We start from the raw sequence: 21,806 nt of genomic DNA, 5'->3' as shown, positions 1-21,806 counted from the left end.
AAAATCGAAACCTCCAAGTGCCTTCTATCTGACACGCATCAACCCCAATAACATCCTTAGATTTGAAGAAATCTAAATTATAGCGGAATTTATTTTTTTTATTTTGGCTCCGCATTTCACTGCTAAAGGATTAATACGATAATCATTTATTCGTATATTGTCGAAAAGTCCAAACAACACAAACGCACCCATTCTAATTTCTTCCACTGTTCAAATTGAAATGGCTAACCAAAGAAACTTAACCCTCAGATCAAATTAGCTATTGTGTTCTAAATAGGAAATTCTATCACGAAACTATTTGGAATTATGCAATATTTCCCCCTAAGGAGGAAAATTGAATAAACACCAAAATTTCTCACTAGGGCTAAAATCTTTGGTGAAACCAGTCTTTGTACGTAAAGGGCACAAATCATAACTTAATACAGTCATGGGTTCGACTTCGTCTCATCAAAAACCGACACTAACTTTTCGCCGGCTTGACGCTAAGTCCCTAAAACGAAAACACACTTTTAGCTGTAAGCTCAAACGCGTACTAACTATTTTTAAACCGGACTAACTTTTAAACCGGCCTAAACTATGTGGTAAGCTTTAACCAAACGATGCTGTCATTTATATGGCTGCGTTCTGATCAGCGATACACGATAATGTTAAAAAACAACAAATTTATGTTAAAGAAAATGAGTGAATTAGACAACATGGAGAATTGTTTTTCATTCCGATATTTTCTTGCAGTAAATAGCTTTTCTTCGTCATATGTCTTCTTCCATAGCGTGTGAGAACAATTTTGTCAACATGTAACCGATATGTTTCTGAACTTGGAACTTTAACTTGGTGGATAGTTAATAGTTGGCCGATGATGTACAGCATTTTGTAGTGACATAATATTCAATGCACAACAGAAAATAAGTTTAAGGTGGTTGAACCATCGTTTGTAACTCATGGCACCGATAGTTATTTTAAACTTTGATTAAAAAATTGGTTGAAATATTTCAATTTGAATTCACAATGAACTGTGAGTGTCATTCTAATTGAACACGATACCTGTCGACACGGGGGGGAGAATATTTACATTCGTTTCAAGCGAATTTTCACAAGTTTGGAATAAATATCAATTATAAATAAAAGTTAGATCACACTCTATGAATTAAAATTGTACACACTTTTTTCAGCGAAGTTTAAATAATAAGTAAACAAAGGTCAAACAAAAAATTAAACTTTAACAAAATGATCATTTTAAATTCACAAGTGTTATATTTCATATTTTTGTTTGCACTGTGGCAGACAGAGAATATAGGTATATTTCTGTAATGCATCAATGCAGATTGGAACGATTTTATTTGCTAACAAAATTTCCAATTTCCAATTATAAATAAAATAATAAGTACACTAAAACAGAAATGAAAGTTTAGAGCATCCTAGTAATATATTTTAACGAACAAATATATTGATCACCGCAATTAATTTTAAAATATTTTTGTTTGGATTTTTTATGTGAGTTTATTCAAATAGGAAAAAAGCGTATGATAACATGTTATTGATTTATATTAAGGAATTAAATGATCCCACTTATTCTCATGGCGATATGTAAAAGAAAAGAATCAAAAGAATTCTTATTGCAGTTTTGATTCTAATTCGCAAAAACAACTTTGATCTGAATATGCGATAATCGATTCGATTTATCCAAATGTGCTCTCCTGTATCTCTTCGATGAGCAATTGGAATCAAGCGTGTAGAGAGAAGGAAAGAACAGAGAAATAAAAAATACAGGTAAATATAGTTCGACGTTGCTTGTCTTTCCTACCTGATAAAACTGGCTTTTTTATTGCCATCTTTATTGCGTGCAAAGATATTTATCCAGAAGAAAGCCGAAGAGACGATTGAAAATAACGAAGTATGCGCAAGAGGAGCATGACATATTTTTGTCTTTTTTCGGCAACATGATGCTGCCATTTGCATTACTGCGTTTTGATCGGCAATACACGGCAATATTAAAAATCGTACAATGAGGTTAATTGAAAATTCACTGTTTATGCCATTTAATAGCCTGATGTATTTATATTTTTAAAACAATTTTGGAATCCTCAATTTATCTTAAACAAAGTAACATTAGAATTGTTTAAGATTTAAGTGGTTAATACTACGTTCACACAACGAGTTAAAATGTGTTTTAACGCTATCTTGATGACATTTTTCTTGTTGCTAATTATTATAACATGTCTTAACTCTGTAGTGTGAACATGGTATAAATCGTTATCTCGCTATTTTGCTAATAATGGTGCATACTATCATGAACGTTATAGAGTTGTATTGTTAGTCGCTAGCCACTCCAAGGATTGAAAGAGCTTCTCTAACATTATATTTAGTAGTCAGACAGTTCCGCCAAATCTGACTATTTCAAATTAAATCAAATGCTTACAGAACAATAATGGAAGCTTACCTTTTTTGGAAACGTTTGTATTAGTTGCTGTTTTGCAGCACATGAAAAAGACAAAAACAATAATTTATTTTCTTCAGATAATTATGTGGTCCTTAGAAAAGAAATCTGACATTTTAGCCTGGTGGGGCTTACCATCCTACCCAACTACTCCACTAACCATGCATATAGAATTCGGCAGACCTACTTTTCTGAAAATGAAGTAATTCAAATTATCAGCACGCTTACCCAATCAATCCTGAAACACCAAAAGTTCAGTAATTGAGCTGAGAATTTGACAATTTCAAAAGCTGATTTTCAGCGAAGTAAATCTGTCAAATAGGTTAAATCCAAATTTCTGTGCTTTCAACATCTTGGACTGCTAAAACGTTCAGTTTAATGAAATTTTGCTGATATTTTGCTGAAATTTTGCGACGTCATGCGAAAATTGAGAAAGCTTCAAATCCCGGTTACAAAATAATAAATAAAGGTTCGATATTATTTAAATAACGATCAAAATGAGAATATTTATAGCAGATTGTTTGCCGTCATATTTAAAAGTGTTACTTAGGTTGGCTTTATTAACAATCTTTTATTTAATCATAGTTTGGACTCTTTCGAAAGCAGTAAAAATGTAAGTAAACTTCCACTTGCTTATTGTGTTTTTTGTGAGAAAATATAACTAGAAAAGGGTACAAATTGTGATTATATATTCTTTTCTTTCATTCTTGTTAAACTAAATAAAATATTGTGGTCAAATTAAACAGCTTCACTCGTTTTGATAGCCATTAGTAAACTAACAAACGAAATTAATTTTTATTTAATGCATCTCTGCAGCCAATTATAAAATTTCGTTCTACAGTTTGTTTTAAAATGATTCGACTTCTGCTAACCTGCAATATAACTCTTCGACGTGGCGTTTTGAAATGAGCGTGTAGCACCTTATAGATAGAACAATAAAGAATATCAAAAAAGTAGCATTTAAAACTCGATTATACCTGTTTTTCATACGGGATAAAACTTGCTTACTTGCCCTCATATGGTTTGTGTGCAACGTGGGCCATAATATTGCACAAAAAGGTCGAAAAGTTGATTCAAATTATTGAGATGTATGCAAGAGGAACATGGCGACCTTTTACACTGTTTTCATTTGGCTTCAGGATGCAGCCGTTTGCAATGACAGGTACTAAGGGCATGTTCAGGAGCGTTTTATTTTGTATAGGTGTTTCAAAGTAGAACTGGAACTGAAACATTCATATCCCCAGCAGAGCGTTTTGTTTTGTAATTTCGAACAGTATTGTTTCAAAATTTAAAACTGTTATACGACGCCGTTCTACTTGTTGCTGATTTTAAAACACGTTTAGAACTGTGTTTTAAATACTTGCAAAGTTTTCAGCACAGACACTAAGACCCGATAGACTGAGGAAAAATAAATTTGAATGCAGTAACGCTGAAGGCATGGCGAGACATGAATTTTAAACTGAATAGAACATCCGCTAAAACTGCTGCTGGGGACAGTAAGTTCTAGTTTTAAAATTTTCAGTTTTATATAATAGAACTTTCAAAGTTATGAATCTAAAACTGAAACACTGCTGAACATGCTCTAAGACGTTAGAGCATTTTAAAAGCAGTTTAAAATTCATGTCACGCTATGCCTTCAGCGTCGCTGCATTCAAATTTATTTTCCCCCAGTCTATCGGGTCTAAGTGTCTGTGCTGAAAACTTTGCATGTATTTAAAACACAGTTCTAAACGTGTTTTAAAATCAGAAACACATAGAACGGCGTCGTATAACAGTTTTAAATTTTAAAACAAAACTGTTCGAAATTATAAAACAAAACGCTCTGCTGGGGGTGTGAATGTTTCAGTTCCAGTTCTACTTTGAAACTCCTATACAAGATAAAACGCTCCTGAACATGCCCTTAGACCGGACTAAACTCAGGCCTAAAATCAAAGATAGTACCGTGTGGCGGTACCAACTAGCTTCAAGCTTACCGCTATTTGTGTTTCAATTGAACGACTGGTCAAACGTGATATATATGAAATTGTTTGGAATATATCCACAACTCGCTTATAGAAAAAATATAGATTCTGAAAAAAAAAATAAGGTTTGAAGCTAAAATTTGCCCAATGCATTTCACATACGCATACACAGGCGCTGATAGTTTCATCAAAATCGGAGCACATCAATACGAGCAGTGACACACTTTTCAAAAACGAGCTCTTAGCATTATACAAATTTCAAGGTTTCGACTTCACGATTCGCAATAGCGAAATACAAAGTGAAAGACTAGCCTGAATCAAAACGAAACATAAACTCCAGTTCCAAACTGAGTCCATTCAGAAATTGGGTTTAACTGGGCATTAGATAATTACCTATTAAAGTTTAGCCGAAAAGACTAACTACTAGAGGTCGCATGTCGCTGCTAACACTGAAAATTTAACACCTCGCTCTCACATATGTTTGACACCTATTTCCCCGGGTACACACATGTCAAAGTAATGGGATACAACATGCTAGAACGAGACCCCATGTTTCAGTCCGTGAATACATGGAGACAGTAGCGCTTTGCTCTCTCTAGTAGTTATAATCTCTTTTTTCTAGATAGTATTCCTGCTCCAGTGACACAACCGATTCTAATTAGAATTTTTGCACAACAAACTTGACAACAAAACAACAATCATCGAGTCCTTTAAAAGGTTCTAAACGGACCGAAACATCAGTTAAAGGCGAATTAGTTTATGTTAATAAATATGTGCTGTAACTCCTGCTCGAATGGATTCAGATTTTTTTTTAATCCAAATTTTGCCGCGTTGAAAATTGCAAATTTTTTCATAGGAGTAAGAGTCTAATCACTTCTGAGAAAATTTGTAATTTTCAACTTTTCACGCTTCCTAAAACAAGTGTCTGGTTGCACAGTATATTGCATGGTAGTAAAAAAAGTTTTCTAAATCCAGCCTAAAAAGATCACGATCTCAACTTATCCGTTATATACAACAATCTCTTTCTGATTGATTCATTTCCCACAACTAACTGAAATTCGGATATATACTTTTACGGCATGTGTATGTACATTCATGGAATCGAATGAACGTAGAACTATTCGAATGCATTGCTACCAGTGTGAGAAGAAAGGAAATGAAACAAGTGTAGGTACATATTATAAAAAGCACAACAATAGCATAACGACCGCGAAATAGAATGCTGACTTTTTGAAGGATGCCCATTATCATTGTGTCCAAACTACCCATATAAGGTATTAAGCCAATTTTCATCATGTTCCTCAAGTCACTTGTCAAACTTGTGAAAACAGGGGCACTCGATAATAAAGCTCGCTTCGCCCAAGTAGGTTAATATTTCACGTCGTAACCCGACCGAAAGGAAAAGCATATCAACGCTTTTTTTGTGAAAAGGGCGATACTTACAAATGTAAACATAAGGCTTTTTTCATACATGCGAATGAGGGCTTTAAAACGCAACAAATTAACCTAAAAATTTGGATTCTACGATATTGCTTTCTTAAACTACAGCAAAAAATACATCGGGCGAAACTGTATTTTTGTTTGTTTATTTAAAGTTTCGCCCTCCACGCTCCATGCAAACAAACAGGGCGATACTTATTTTGCTAGCAGTTTAGAGGCGAAACTGTATTTTTCGTATTTTTTTAGGATTATCAAGCTGATACCAGCTGTAAATAGTAACAATGATCGCTATTGAAAAAACTCGGACGAAATCGGTGGTGTAAAACGGTAGTAATAGTAAAAAAACATAAGGGCGATACTTCAATGCTGATAGGTGGGACCGAAAAAGTAAACAATCGCCAAAGGGGCGATACTATCATTTTGTCGATTTAAATAGCAAAAAAAAATTTTAATTTAATGATTTCAAATACTTTATGAAGTTTTGGGTTTCGATCACTGAATCATGCAATCTAGAATGTGAAAAACACAATAGTTCTTCAATAGGAAATAAAACTAAGTCTGGAAATATTCACTGTTGATTTTCTTTGAATGGTGTCACTGCTAGTATCGCCCTTTTCAAGAAAAGAGCGTTGATATTATTACAGAATGCAATTATAGTAACATATGTAACTAGTTAAAATGAAAAAAGAATTGATATCAAATAATTTTTTTATATATTGTTTCGATTAGAGCCATTGGCCTCTTTTTTCGGGTTAGAAAAATCACTATTTAGAATGATCTCTAACTCTATCCGCGGGATTGGGAATCGAGCCCAGCCCGCCTGTACCAACCATTATATAAAGCGTTTAAAAACTATTTCTAATACGGTTCATTCAACAATAGAATAACCATTCCTAACATAATGCCGAACCTAACCATTGTCGTTTTTTCATACTCGACCACTCAAGAATCATATCGCGACATACATGTTTTAAAACTAGCGATGCCTAAAATATTATGGTGGAGAGAAACTACTATCCCATGCCCAAAACTTTACTCCATGCACATTATTACACGTTTTCTGAAAGAAAATTTGTTAATAATAAAGGTCTGACGCTTTATTCAATTTAGCTATCACCGTAATACTGTAAGATGACTTTTTGCTTCATGTTATTTTTTCATCATGTTGATCTACAGGGTTTTGGGAAAAGGTAAACAGGTTTTGGAACAGGTAACTTAAGCAAGTGTGGTAGTTTAATAGTTTATTTGAATATATCACTAGTATTTCCAATATGCATGAATGGTTTGTAAATTTTTACAAAGGTTTCTTAGAACGCTATTTATTTATACGGGAGGTAAGCCTCGTACAATACAATCAATTTGCCAACTACAGTATAATGCATGATGCCACTGAATTTAGTTGATTGTTGAGCGAAATAGTGCTTGAAATACTGAGGCACCTTTCCTAATAAGTTAAGAATAGGCTAACCACCGTAGCATTACACACTCGTACGTAGTCGCCGTCGTCGTCACTGTCCACCCAAATAAAGCTGATCTGTCCGGAAGAGGAAGGCGAGAGCAAGATACGATTCGAAGGTAGTGGCAGACAGGGTAATCATTCTCGATAGCTATGTGTGGATTAAAACGTTTTATGTGTATCACTCTGTGGGTCAGTTGATAGACCGATACTGCGCGATTAAGTCGATGGCTACTCCGATCTTCGTCAACACTACCAGGGTATTAAAATACATCTCGTCGGCTGCTGCAAGTTTCGATACAAAACCTGATCAGAATCAGCTAAACATTTCCCGCGCAAACCGATAACGGCCGGATTTTCAACAGTCATCTGGCTCTGTCACTTTCTGTGTCTCTTTCGCCAGGGTCAATCAATCGTGATGCCCGAATGACCATGTTAAATGCGTCACATCATATGTAAAATACAAGCTATAGTGTACCGTTGATTGGTGGAATCACATTACGTGTGTTTTCGGCAAAATAGCTGCGCTTCTTCCGCACGCGCATCCCCAATAACAAGTTTATCGTAAACACGTTTCATGCACCTCCCACCATCTGTCCCAAACAAGTCAGTAGCGCTCCGGCAGGGTGAATTGGAACGACCATCTATTACAGCTATTTGACTTGTAGGGTCCTATTAAACAACGGCAAAGTTTTGGTGAATAGTTTTATAGTTTATCACACAACGCGCTTACTGAGGTGTGTGATATGAACTATAGCGAATTACGCGTTTGATAAGAAATAGTGCTAACCGGTGAATAACAGTGTATTGTTGCTAAACGTGCCAAAGTGTAAATCAAGCCAAGTGGTGAAAAGTGCTTTCTACCGTAACGTCCCAGCAAAGGGACACACGTGCACCTTCGTGTATGCGGACTCCTAGCGAAATATCCGTCACGTTTTGTAACAGGTTAGTGTTGTGTTTGTATGTTAGATATGGGGTACTGTTGTGTTGAATAGGCAAGAACAACGTGCATATTAAGGAGACTTTAATTCCTTAGTGCTTCAAAAATGATTCACGCATATATGGCAAGGCAGCTTGTTCGGATAACTGTACCTGGGTCGGAGCTGCGAAATATTGCGAACCGGTGCGATATCTGGATGATCTAACATGCGCCAGAAAGAAACTGACTGTACTTGAGTATATGCATCAAACAACGGTGTTAACATGATGATGATTTGGTCATTAGGTACCGGTTACGTGTAGTCTCCGTTTATAATTACTAACAAATTTGAAGCTAATAATATTCTTGTTATAGAAAGATTTTGGAGTCTTGCAGTCTGCTATCCGTCAGTAACGACGGCTAATTGCACGTTGCTTATCGTAGGTGTTACTTCAAAATTATCTCAACAGTTTTACCATTTTCACTCCGCCACCTTCGGGCTGCCATTATTTGTCGCACAAGAAGGAGCGAACCCAGTTGTTTGTTCACCTTCGGTGACATTTTTAGGTTGTTAGAGAAAGCATAACTTTTTGGCGAATGATTATTTATGATCAATTAGTGCTGTTTTCACGCTTTTAGTAGATTGCTATACTAGCCCGAGCAGTTGTGAAGTGCTACCAACCCGACTTAACTGATACACGTTTGCTTTCTTGGGACAATCTATACCAGAACAAGCTTACTTGGGCAAAGGGAGATTTGGCAAAGGGAGATATTATGAACAAAATCGAGAACTTCAAGAAACAACCGACCCTAAGCGTCTTGGTCGCATTAATCCGGTGAGATAAGTAAATTATGAAAACTAATCGGTTCAGACCTTAAATCGTCTTTGTATCGTGCAAGCATCGCAAAACGGAGTATCTTCGATGATCATCTATCGACAAAGATTAGGTTAAACAGGTCTAATACACTCCCCTTAATCAAAAATAGCTATATTTCAACGTTAGACACCATGATCTCCGCATCAACTACTTTAATTTAATGCTATATTAGGTAGAAAGTGGCGCATGCTTAATTTTTTATTTAAAAAAGTCTAATACAATTATTATTACACAGTTTTCAAAGACGCCCGAGTTCTTCTTTCACCCAGGGCAAAATGCCCCAGTGAAAACCGGAGGTCAATCTGATAACAGCAGGCAAAGTTATAAGCGCGCTAAGTTGAGGGTGTCATGTGCTGCAGTTGGGGTGGCTCTGTCGAAAGTGCAAAAAATCCCTTGCTTATGAACGCACGAATTACATGAGGTAGAAACACTCGATTACATGGATTACAACTTCTAATAACTCAAAATGCGGGCTATTTGGAAGAGTGGTATCTTCGGCAAACTGGACAAGTATGTCAAGGGCTTTCCGGTAAAAACATGAATAATTCAGAATTCTCTCACTAGGTGGCGCTAGGGCGACGGAAAATGCCCTATAGTTTTTTTTTTAAATAATGCTATAGCTCGTGATCGGGAACAGTGCTACTTCAAAAGTTATTGCATTTAATGTATTTTTCCTCCATATTTTCCCATAGCACCAATTTCAAAAAATTTCAAGCGAAGTGGGCGGGGGTCTAAAATTGTCCAAATGATGTGAGATTTGGCATCTGAGCTTACTTTGACATTTGTCACAATATGAGAGGGGGGGCCTTCGAGAATTCAAAAAAAATTTTTTTTTGCGATGCCCTAACCCCGACACTATGTTAACCGTGTTTGCAAATCGAGCTAAAATATACAAGCGATTTTGTGAACGTATATACAAGCGATTTTATGTTCGAGATTGTACATAAAAGTGTGCTGGAAACAAGCACAATACGAAAGAAAGCATAGTGTTTGAACGGACAAGCTCAGTCACGTGTTGGACGCAACTGGGTAGCGTATCTTAACAACCAGTGTAACAGACTTCTCACTCAGCTACACTGGCTGTGAAAACGCACAGCGCAGTGATCTGCTCCGCCTGCCGTTTCACAGGCAACTGAGCTTGTCCAACCAAATCCGTACTTTAAATAGTCGATGATGATGTCATTCATAGAAGCGTAGCGCGCTAGGTACACAAATCTGTCGTGCCGGACTCGGGAGCGCTATCTTCTGTGTGTAAATGCGCGATATTTTGGCCAGGTGGTACATTATTTAAATTTCTTAATGCCATTATATAAAAAAATCATTGGGTTTACCTATTGGAATCTGTTCTTAGAAGTATTTCGAGGCGATATGTGAAACAAAATTGAAAATTCATCGTGAGATGACTGAATTATATGCGTTTAAAATTGAACAACTTTTCGTTACATACCATTTTCGTAGAATTCGCAAAGCGCACCCCCATTATCAAAAATAAAGACGTAGTCCTACGTCAAAAGTTGGACATGAAAGGGTTAAAAGGTACATGAGAGATATATATAGGTAGATCGCAACTTACACCATTGGTTTCCGAACCGAATCGTTAGGCGACTGACCTCAGAATGAGCAGGAATACAATAACTAAAACCTGTCACTACATTATTCTACGCACACCCAGATAACATGTTCGATATCGTAATGACCGACGTCCCAAGAGTATCAATAATCCTAATATACTGAATAGCAGCCAATGGGCTTGGGTGGAACACTAATAGTTTCACTATCCTACCATCCCGTCGAGATTCTTTTTCTTAATTCGTTTATTTGGCACAGCTCAATGCGTTAACTTCACGATGCCGTGGGTCTTTTAAAGTTCCTCCACGTGTCCTCCGTTATGTATTCCTCTTGTCCGAAATACGACATTCAACTTTTAGTAGCAAGTGGTGCCAAATCATGTAATTTGACTTCGTTGTTTCCATTAACTATTTATATAGGTATATGTATAGATTTTAGCGGTGTCACAAACAAGCACATGTTTTAAGTTGCTTTGCAAAATAAATCTTCTCGCCTTGGCGAATTTGTTGAACGTTATCAGCACCGCGTGCCTGACATGCTCGAGATGAATGAAGGTGACTTCCGAGAACCGGAGCTGCATTTTCATCTTCAGCAAATGTTGCACTTCACGAATGCTCGGTCTTATGCGAAAAGACCGAAAGTCATTGGCCACCGTATTAGGCCGAAGAACCACGTTTTGTTGATGAGATTCGGTCATCTTGATAAATCATCACGCAAGAATAAATATAACGGTTTCCTTTGTTCTTCAGACAATGCACACAAAATAAAACCAACCGTTTGCACGGCTTGGGTACCAATAGAGAGCACGCTGGTATCGTCACTTCAATGATAGAAAATAGATTACCCCATCGAGATTTGATCCGTCCGTTCATTGTAGACGACTTCTTGGATTCCAAGTGTTCCACTTTGTTTCATTAAGTCCAATCTGCAAATGAGAGCCCTCTTTTTTCACTTTCTCTTTCTATTATTACTGCGAAGCCATAATTTTTTTAAACATTTATCAGTATGTTTCGAAAGACCAAGCTTTTTCCTAGCTTATTATGCATACAATTGAAGGGAAATCAGAAAGGTGACCGAGTAATTCGTGGAAGAGAAAAGCGGCCCTTACACGTTCAATATTTTTGTCAATACGAGTATTGACGATATTGTTACAATATTTCAATCCCATTTGAAATCCACATCGTCAATACAACCTTCTTCCATTACATGTACAATATTCTTGTCAATACTCTCTAGTATTATCAAAAATATTGAACGTGTAAGGGCCACTAAAGTAAACAAAGGGAGGCTCTCTTTTGCAGATTGGACGTATTGAAAAAAAAGTCTTCAAATCATTTTCATTCAGCAGCTATTATGCGTTCAATATTTTTGTCAATACCAGTATTGACGATATTGTTACAATATTTCAATCCCATTTGAAATCCACATCGTCACTACAACTTTTTTCCACTACACGTACAATACTTTTGTCAATACTCTCTAGTATTTACAAAAATATTGAACGTGTAAGGCCCTTCGAGTTGTAATTTCCGTGAAACCCAACCGAAATATCAAATTAAATTCTAGATTAATTTGGCTGGAGCTTTTCTTATTAATTTTTATTTCTCTAAAAACACTAATAAAGGAACTGCAATAAGAGCTTTGAGATGAATTTAGAAGCACGATAGTGACAAGTTTAAAACAGTTTAGTACCGAAATTTTAGTGATTGAACTTTGCACGTTGAATATCTATGTTGTAGTATGCTAAGTTTGTTTGCAACATTTATTAGCCGTTTAGTATATATGAGAAAAATCAGGCTGTCTTCCGAAAACGTGCTACTAGTGAGATGGATAAGTGAGCGTCTACCCTAGTGATTTCACCGGACTGCTCGTCACGAATGCCCACATTGAGATTACGTATGTTGAGGTAGGATTCAGCGCAAAATACTATAACGCATTCCTTAGCGATAGCAACACAGTTGTTGACCTTATCCAATGAGGCGCAGATCGGTCTGTATAGTTTGCATCTGTTTACGGATGAAACTTGGTTAGTGAAATGCAAATATATGGCCCCGAAACGTTCAGACAGGAAATCATGGTGCTCAACAGCTAGAGTCGAGAATACAAGTTCCATGACAATCAGCTCGACATCCCAATCAAACCCAGCAGGAATTTGATTCAGAATTCTGGCTGATTTCTACCGAAATTCATGCTCAAACGATGGTGTTGTATTTGATTGAAATAGTTCATGAATCAATACAGAATTTGAAATAGGATGATGTGTCTATTTTGTTCCTATTAGGAAGAACGCAGTACTAATTTATGAAGTAAGCGTCCCACAATCGCTTCAATGCATCTAAATTGGTATGTATACAGCAAGACAACAGTCAGAAAACACCAAAATTAATACTGATTTATGGAAAAAATCGAATCATCGGCAATTGTTAAAATAATCTGATAGAAATTTATGAGATAATGGCGTTAAAGCATTCATGAATCACAGTAATATTTAGCTAACTGATTAACAGAATATTGTATACTGTTTCTAAAAAAGGCAAATGGCGCTTGAGATTAAAATCTTAATATATAAACTGTAACCTCTATTTACGAACCAAACCGGGGGTTCGTAAATTGAATTAGTTCGTAAAAAAGTGTTCGTTATTTGGGATTTAGTTCGTAAAAAAAGTTTGCTTCACATTCTTATTAAAATTCTTTGGTTGAGCAATATTCTCGATAACGCTAACAACATGAGTATTTTTGCAAAGGGTTTGACAAGTAGATGATGAAAATGGACAACTTGAACCTTTATGAAAACCAAGATGGCGACTTCCGGTTGACCAATATTCACGATAACTCTAACAATATAGGTATTTTTGGGACGCGCTTGACTTGTAGACGAATTGACAACTGAAACCTTTTTGAAATCCAACAAGGAGACTTTCGGTTGAGCAATATTCATGTTAACCCTAACAATATGAGTATTTTTTTGAGCGGGCTTGACGCGTAGATGATAAAAATTGACAATTGGAACTTGGAAATTTAAACCGGAATTTGCCATCTTGGGTTTCAATATAGCCACAGATAACGATTTACGTCATGTACTCCCTGCCGAAAATGCCCATATTGTTGAGGTTCTAGAAAATTTATCTAAACCGGAAGTCGTCATCTTGGATTACAAAATGGCTCAAGACATCGATTTCCATTATGAACTCGTCAACCCCATTCCAAAAATACACACATTGTTGTGGTAATTGAGAATTTATCTAAACCGGAAGTAAATATGTCAATAAGTCAATGGATTACAAAATGGCTCAATAAATCGATTTACGCCATGCACTCGTCAACCCTATTTTACAAACACCCATATTGTTGAGGTTATAAATATAGATTGATTAATTGCGAGTGAGTTGCTTAAAAAATTATCGGTATTTTACAGTGCTAAGTTATCTTTTCGGTAATAGCGGAATAAATACGGTGCAGTACAGGAAAAAATTAAAACAAAAACAACACAAATTAACGTGCAATATGAAGAAAACTGGAATTCACAATTAAATTTCTTGCAATTTAGATTCCGACATTTTCTAAGCGTCGTTACGGAGGTTTCATGCTAGATCAATAGTAAGTAAAATACTTACAATTAAATTGAATTAAAACTAAAAGGCTTAAAATTAGGTGTTTAGTACGGTCACGGTATCACGGTTCTGATTGAATTAAGGACAGAATCACAGCAGGAAGGAGTAAAAAACTGAATGTAAGATTTGGATTTCTATAACTTGAGATTATTTGTAACACTTTGAAAATATATTTCCAGGTTGATTTGTTAAAGTAAAAAGCAGAATTACAAAAGAGTTTTTAACGGCGATTCCGAACAATCTTTAACAATCATTTTTCAAAGTACGAGTCACTGAATCAATCAGTAGATTCATTTTAGTGAGTGAATCGGATACGGTATGATCTTGATTATGATGGTTGGTGCGATTTGGGGTTAGTATGGATGCTATAGAAATAAATTTTATACGATTTATTGATTTCAAAAACCGATCAAGATTAATGGTTATTTATGTCATGCAGCTTTCGCACAAGACGCTGGTGATCTCTCCTATATATTGATGCTGGCAAAATGCATAATTTTTTGAATATAAATTCAAAGTTCTTTATTGGTTCTTTTCAACTCCCTGTACAAATCAGGTTAAATATACGTACATTGGACGCCAATCAATACAGATTTCGTTCAAATCCAAAACGCTGAAATCCATATTAGATATGACCTCTCTTCGCAGCAAGGATATAGTCACTCTGTTCTTCATCAATAAAACCAACTTCCGAGTTATCTCTAACGGATTTTTAACATGCTTTCATGATGACTATTTTTAATTGTTTCTTCCTATAGTAATTGTATGCTCCCGAATTTTTCGCTTGAAATAGTCCCACAAATGCTCGACATAGTCCCAGGTATACTCAAATGGGTTCACAAAAAATATAATTATTAAAAATAAAAAAATCGTGAATCGTTTGTCCTATTTTCTGAGACGCAAGTGGATATAACAGCAGCTTAAGGATAAACTGAAGCGAAATTGGATCTGTTAAATTTTAAAGTAAGGTTGTCTCTGCAGCTATCATGTGCCTATTATCCCAATATAACTTGAAAGTTTGTTACGGAACCAGAACAAAGTACCATCTGGTAGCATACCGAATCAAGACTTAAGCATTTACTGTTCTCATCAAAGAATCATACATCTAATAAGTCTTAAATATGACAGAAGGCGTATAACTTTGGATAAATTAGCCCAGGTGTTTGCATTTTGACCTCGTCTCTTCAGAACCACGGCACTTGACCAATGCACCGGGCTTACGCTAAGTCCAAAATTGTAAACACTACTTGTGAACACACTAAACGACTTCTAACTTACGATGTCCCGTAATCGAAGAGGTTCTGTTTGCTGATGAGACATACTGAAATCGAACCTTGTTTTCAGCTACGCAGGCGAATGCAAGCAAAATGCTATATTACTCCCTAAGGAGAAAATCTGTTTAAAATCGTCTTTATGGTGCCCTTCATTTAGCTATAATTAGTCTTGGCGTTTGCGTTTTGACTACGTCTCTTCAGAACTACGGCCCTCGACCAATGCACCGATCAATTGAAATATCGCGCATCGCTATATCCAACAGGATCCGTGTCATACGAGGGCCAGTAAAAAACGACTATGTTTTCATCATCTCAAGTTTTCAGAAAAAAAGTCAGCAAATGTACGACAAAATTACGAGTTAAATGAATTTGTGCTTAATCAACTGTTTTTCACAAAAATAAACATGATGTGAAATTCTTGGTGGATTTTGAGATATGCATTCATCTGTTTTGGTACCGGTTTTACCCCGTCCTTCCCTATACTGAGTTCGGATTTCAGTAATACCACCAGAAAGCCAACAACATATAGGTTCACTTTTCGATAGCTCTTGCCATGATACCTATTCAACAGAATCAGTACATTGCCATCAGCACTGGACATGAAACCTGCGTCCAACACACGTTTCTAGGTCAAATAAATTATTGCACAAAATTTTTTGTCCTTCATCTGATAACAATTGCCGTTTGCTTTTTCGTTACAAGTTGATGACAAACACATAAAAACGGCTATGAAACATGTGAGTGTTTGTTTTTTATTCTGCAATTTCAGCAATTGTCGAATACTTATTGAAATGGTCCTATGTGCAAATGAGAGCTATTCTTTGTTTACTTGATTATTAGTGCACAACCATAAAGCTTTCTAATAATTCTCCAATGGATATTGGTAGACTATAATCTCCACTAGCTTATTATGCGTAGAGTTAAGCAGCAAACATAAATTCGACCGAGTTATTAGCGGAACAGAAAGTGAACAAAGATAGGCTCTCATTTACACATACGGACCGTTTACAAACCACGTAGACCGAAATTTGAGAATTTTTAAATCCCCCCTCCCCCCTAGTAGACCTTAGTAGACTTTTACCAACCCCCTCCCCCTCCCGGCAAAAGTCTACGTAGACCTTTAATTTTTTTTTATTCCAGGAAATGTGAATTTAGCAAGAAGCACATTATAATGTTCAATTAAAAATTAGCGTTCAGATTTATTTCAAGCTTTTTAAATATTAAAGAAAGATTTTTCACATTGGTTTTTTGTCTATGATTGATCAAATCAATTAATACCGATTCAAGGTGCTTTCCAACGTTTGTGTAGCGGAATACTTCTTTTCAAGGTTAGTAGCTCAAATATATGTAAAAAGATACATTGCTATAACTAGCGTAAATTTTTGCCGAAGTGCGACCTACACCAACAATGCAGAATTGCTAAAAACTTTTTGAGCCTTACTGGTGCATTCAAAATTGTTAAATTATAAGAAACAATTACAAATTAATACTGTCGATGCGTACTATCATCTAGACTAAAATAATAAACCAAACATGCACACAAATTTCACTTTTCGTGAACAAATTTCAATATTTCTAAGATAATAAGATAATCTAAATTGCCTTATTTGATTAATGGAACGAAGCTATTTAAATATTCCCAAAAATATTTATATTTCTTATGTAATTAATAGCCGTAGCACCTTAGAGTATTATCGCAAAGTACCAAAGTTTAACTCCGAATATTTTCGAATATAAATATAGTAGAGCCGGTTTGCACGGAGTTGCATAGGGTCAAGACGTAAAATTTACCGGGTGTTTAAAGATTTTGAAATCAGTGTAAATGATTGCAAGAGAAACTGATTAACTCGAGTAAACACTTTGTTGTTGAAGTTTAACTAGACTACTGCTTTAACCACCGAAATTATTAAATAAAAATAAAAAAATTAATCTACTTATTGTTAAAAAATCGGGTGTTTCGTTGTTACAATGCTTAACTTTGAACATTTTTTAACTTTTTATGGTTCATGCATTTAATGGTCCATGCATGTTTGCTAACAGTGGTACTTCAGATGATTTCACAGTCAAAATCTTCCGACGAGAGGAAATTTTGGCGATCGTCTTTGGAACTGTCATTTTGTATTATTCCCAGATCAAAACTATATCAAAATATACGCAAGAAACAAAAACGTGTGAGGTTGTCCAAAAAAAAAATCGTGGGTTCTGGGTTGAGTGGTCGCTTAACGAGTAGTTACCTCAATAGTGTACTAGCTCTGAAGTTTCTGGATAAATGAATAGACCGATATTTTGAATACAACTCTCTTTAAATCCCATTCATAATTAGTAATACGAGAATAACAAAAAATAAAAGTCTACGTAGACTTTTTCAAAGACCCCCCCTCCCCCCTCGTAGACAAACGTAGACTTTTGCCAGACCCCCCCCCCCCCCCCCGTCCCCCTATGAGTCTACGTGGTTTATGAACGGACCTTTCAAAATAAGTTTGCAAGAATTGAGAGTTCATATTTTTTTAAGAATTCGCTTTTCGTTGCGACGCAATCTTCCAATATCCTACATGGAGTACCGAACCTATTTTCGCCATGTTGCTATTAGCACCCTACTCATTTGAAGCCGTTGGTTAGAGTAGCGTTCCATCTTTGTTCAACGCCTTGTGTCAAATTACAATTAAGGCACTCGATTCCAATTTTCGTTTGGCTTAAACACGAGCCTTTCACCGTATTCAGAGCATTTTTGTTATTATATTTCTTCTTAGCAACGAAGCAATGCTGCTGATGGCAATTTATGCGCATTCCACCGATTATAGGGCGAGTAATTAATGGAATAATGAGGCACCCTTTCTAGTATGGTGAAAATAGGCACTTTACCCTACATACGAGTGTCAGAGAAGAGCGGTTATTTCCAAATCAGTAACTCGTGCGTAGGAGCTGACTCACGTCAATGATCACGAGACAACCATCTTCATTTTAGCCAGAAACGCATGTGAATCGTTTGAGTAAACAACTTTTGTGTGTGCAACTTGGACAAATCCAGCGTGATCTAGAATGTTCTAAGCTACCCTACCCTGGGCGTGAAACTCGGTGATATGTCGTCAGCAGATGCGTCTACCGTGTTATTTAAATAGCCATAACACGCGCGTTTACCGCAACGAGCCGTGTCAAATTAACGAATAGCAAATAACTCGAGAGTGAGCTAATTTTTAAGTTTTTGGTATCAAATAGATCATCAGCTACTAAACATTATTAATAACGAAAAAAACTATGCGCGTAATAATATCACGATGTAAAAGCACATACGCATGCACACAATGTGCTGCCTTGGGGAGAGCAGATTCAAATAAACTGCGATCCTTACAGTAATTGAAACAAATTGAATCAGAAATCACATGACAAATTTAGATGGCGCATACAAGCTTGATTGGATTAGGTGGATTTATGGAGATGATGAAATGTCCACACGTTTCCACAGAACATTGCGGAGTATAGATAAGCTTATTAAGGGATGTTGGGAATAAATGGACACCCGAAGAAAAGTTGCAGTGTTGTGTTATATTGTCTGTGATTCAAGAATGTTATTTATGTCGTTTAATACGTCGAGATAAAAATATTAAATAAATATATTTCAATAGTTTCGAAATACATACTTTTAGGTATATGTATTTAAACATTAATTTCGAATTATAGTACCGTGAAACGGGGCAAATAAATTAAGTTGTTGGAAAGTTTTAAATTTTTAAAACAATGACACCATTCCATTCAAATCCCCAAAATTTTACCGCTTTATTTAAAAAAACATCAAATTCTTAAAATATTTTTATTTTATTTAGCTATAATTTAGGAAATGTTTTGGGTCGAAAGCCAATAGCATGGTTTGACGCTTGAAAAACATAATAAACGCTGAAAAACAACTCCGAAGCTTCAGCTGTCCAACATTTAGAAACAGCAGAAGTTTTTGGAAAGAAGGAAACATTTGTAATCTGTACACCCCTGGTGGATGAAGCAGTCTGTATCATTACCTGTTGTTCAATTAGTTTCATTTCTGGTAGTTAGAAAATAGCATACACAACAAAAGTTGGATTTTAAAACATCCGACCGACCCTAGTTCATGATTGGTTACCTCTAATTTCATGTACTGAGCCGCAAATCTTGAACAGGAAGAATTTTTATTTTATTTCTTTTTCTATTAGTCAACTGACAAACTGTACTGACTGAAATGATTAGTTTGTACAGCTCTGTGCTAGTAACGAGGACCAATGGAACAAGAATCTCCCACCCAGAGAACATTTTCTTTGGAAAACACTGTCAGCACTGTCAACCCATTCACCCAAGAATTAAATTTGAAAATCTTTTCCTTCACTATTATTTTTATTTCCGACGGGTGGAAATTAGCATATACACACGAAAAAAACCCGATTTTAAATCATCTGACTGAAGTTCATTCCAAATTCCGCTAATTACATGCACCGAACTGCAAATATTGAACAGTTTTGGTTCGAAGCTCTTCCTTTTTGACGATGTAAGTAAACTGATTTCATTCAATGGCCAGCCCATTTGGCGTCGAACGCAAACTGAACCAAGTACGGGTAGTATGCGAGTGCGTCATAATTCGTGTGTTACACTCGTGGTGGCTACGCCAGCGTGTCCCACAGTGGCACCTCTCCATACAAAGTTGTGAAAAAATTATAAATATTAGTTTTTATTGCTAAAACTGGGTTTTTAACAAATTTTGGGTAGCTGAATCCATTTCACCCAGTTTTGAAATTCCATAATTCTTTATTTCGATTACATTTATGTAAACTCAATAAAAGGCGGTGGTAAAGTGTTAATATACACGTCAATAATAGTAAACAATCCCATCTGTTAACAGATATGGTTTCCAAAACTAGTAAAAACCATTTTTTTTTTCAACTATGTGAAGTTGTTTAGATAACAAATTTATAAGTAGATTTATAAGCTACAGTGCGTCTCCATAATGGTATTTTCAAAAGCTTACATATGAGTTCTTTGATGCACAAATGCCCAAGATGTGCTCCATATATTTTGAAACAACACTAAATTCTGAGTCCGATCCATGATAAGTGACCCATGCGATGCCATCCCAAAAATTATTAGGTATATAAAGACAAATTACTGAAATAAAGTTCAACTTGTCAATCGCATGTTCTTGATGCAGAACAAACGTAGATCATTTCTACACAAAACGCTTAACGCTATGGTTTAACCCTCTGGAAGTCGCTCATATGGCCCACTGAACTAGCAACCGCTGGTGTCTTAAAACGATTTTGCTAGATTTCCAGAGCAGCGCTCAGTGCGCTAGCGCATCTGTCGGAAGGTTGACACAATCAGTCTTCTTCCCAAAGAACTCAAAACTACTACAATCGGCCGTGTGGTTCTTGAGATATCGTTATTTGAAGTTCGAAAACAGGGAAAAATTCGTATAAATTTTTAAGTCATAACCCCCTGCCTTTAGCATACTTGAAGGAGGCTCTAGTTTTGGAAGGAAAATGTTTTCATTTGAACTACCGCTTCTATTTTTCCTATTATTAATTTCTATTAAAAATAAGTGAGGCAGTAATGGGTTAATATTATTTTCTGCTGCTAGCGTCTGGTAATTCGCTGGATGGCTTTCGTCAACAATTTTAGCACTATTGACATCATCTGTTCGGCACGGTCGCAGCGTTACAGATTTTTCGATAACCTGTTTTGAGTACTGTTTACTGTTTAAAACCATAACCGGAGCTTGTCAAAGCAAGATTTGCGCTGATATCTCTCACGTGATGCGAAATAGGGTACATTCCTATTACTGTACTTCTGCTTTGGTTTGACTTAATGCCATGGCTGATTCATTCAAATGAGTATAACTATATAAAAACTTTTAATTCACCTAGTGATGCGTTTGTACCTTTCTCAATAATCAATCTCTTATTCAATAGCTGGTTAGGTTAAATATAATTGGATATGTATACAGGCCAGATTCGATTATTCGTAGACTCGATCAGCTGTAACTCGATTATCGATAGCTCGATATTCTAGAATATTATTCGATTATCCGTTATCCGACTATTAAGGGGACGTCTTGTGTAGGAATGAACTCGATTTTTTATTCGCTTAAGGTGATCGGGGGTCAGGGTTTCAGCGTAATAACACTTTTTGGCGAATTTATTTTAGAAATTTGAATGAAGCGATTTGACCAAAACTTTTGTACATTATAACGTATCATCTCAATAACATTCTGTAATTTTTCCATGCAAAAATTTCGACAAGCGACTC

General features: G+C 36.0%; 1 protein-coding gene across 1 annotated transcript in view; it reads left to right on the top strand.

Annotated features, from left to right (window-relative positions):
• The first annotated feature begins 7,515 nt into the window (after positions 1-7,515).
• LOC131689056 (synaptic vesicle glycoprotein 2C-like) overlaps positions 7,516-21,806 on the top strand; it is a 99,628-nt gene continuing 85,337 nt past the window's right edge. Inside the window, exon 1 of the mRNA XM_058973821.1 lies at positions 7,516-8,236. The gene's annotated coding sequence lies outside the window, so the exon portion shown is untranslated. The remainder of the gene's footprint in view (positions 8,237-21,806) is intronic.

The sequence above is a fragment of the Topomyia yanbarensis genome, chromosome 3, assembly GCF_030247195.1.
Source record: "Topomyia yanbarensis strain Yona2022 chromosome 3, ASM3024719v1, whole genome shotgun sequence".
NCBI lineage: Eukaryota > Metazoa > Arthropoda > Insecta > Diptera > Culicidae > Topomyia > Topomyia yanbarensis.
The sequence above is the reverse complement of the archived record's forward strand: the minus strand, read 5'-3'. Positions and strand labels throughout refer to the sequence as shown.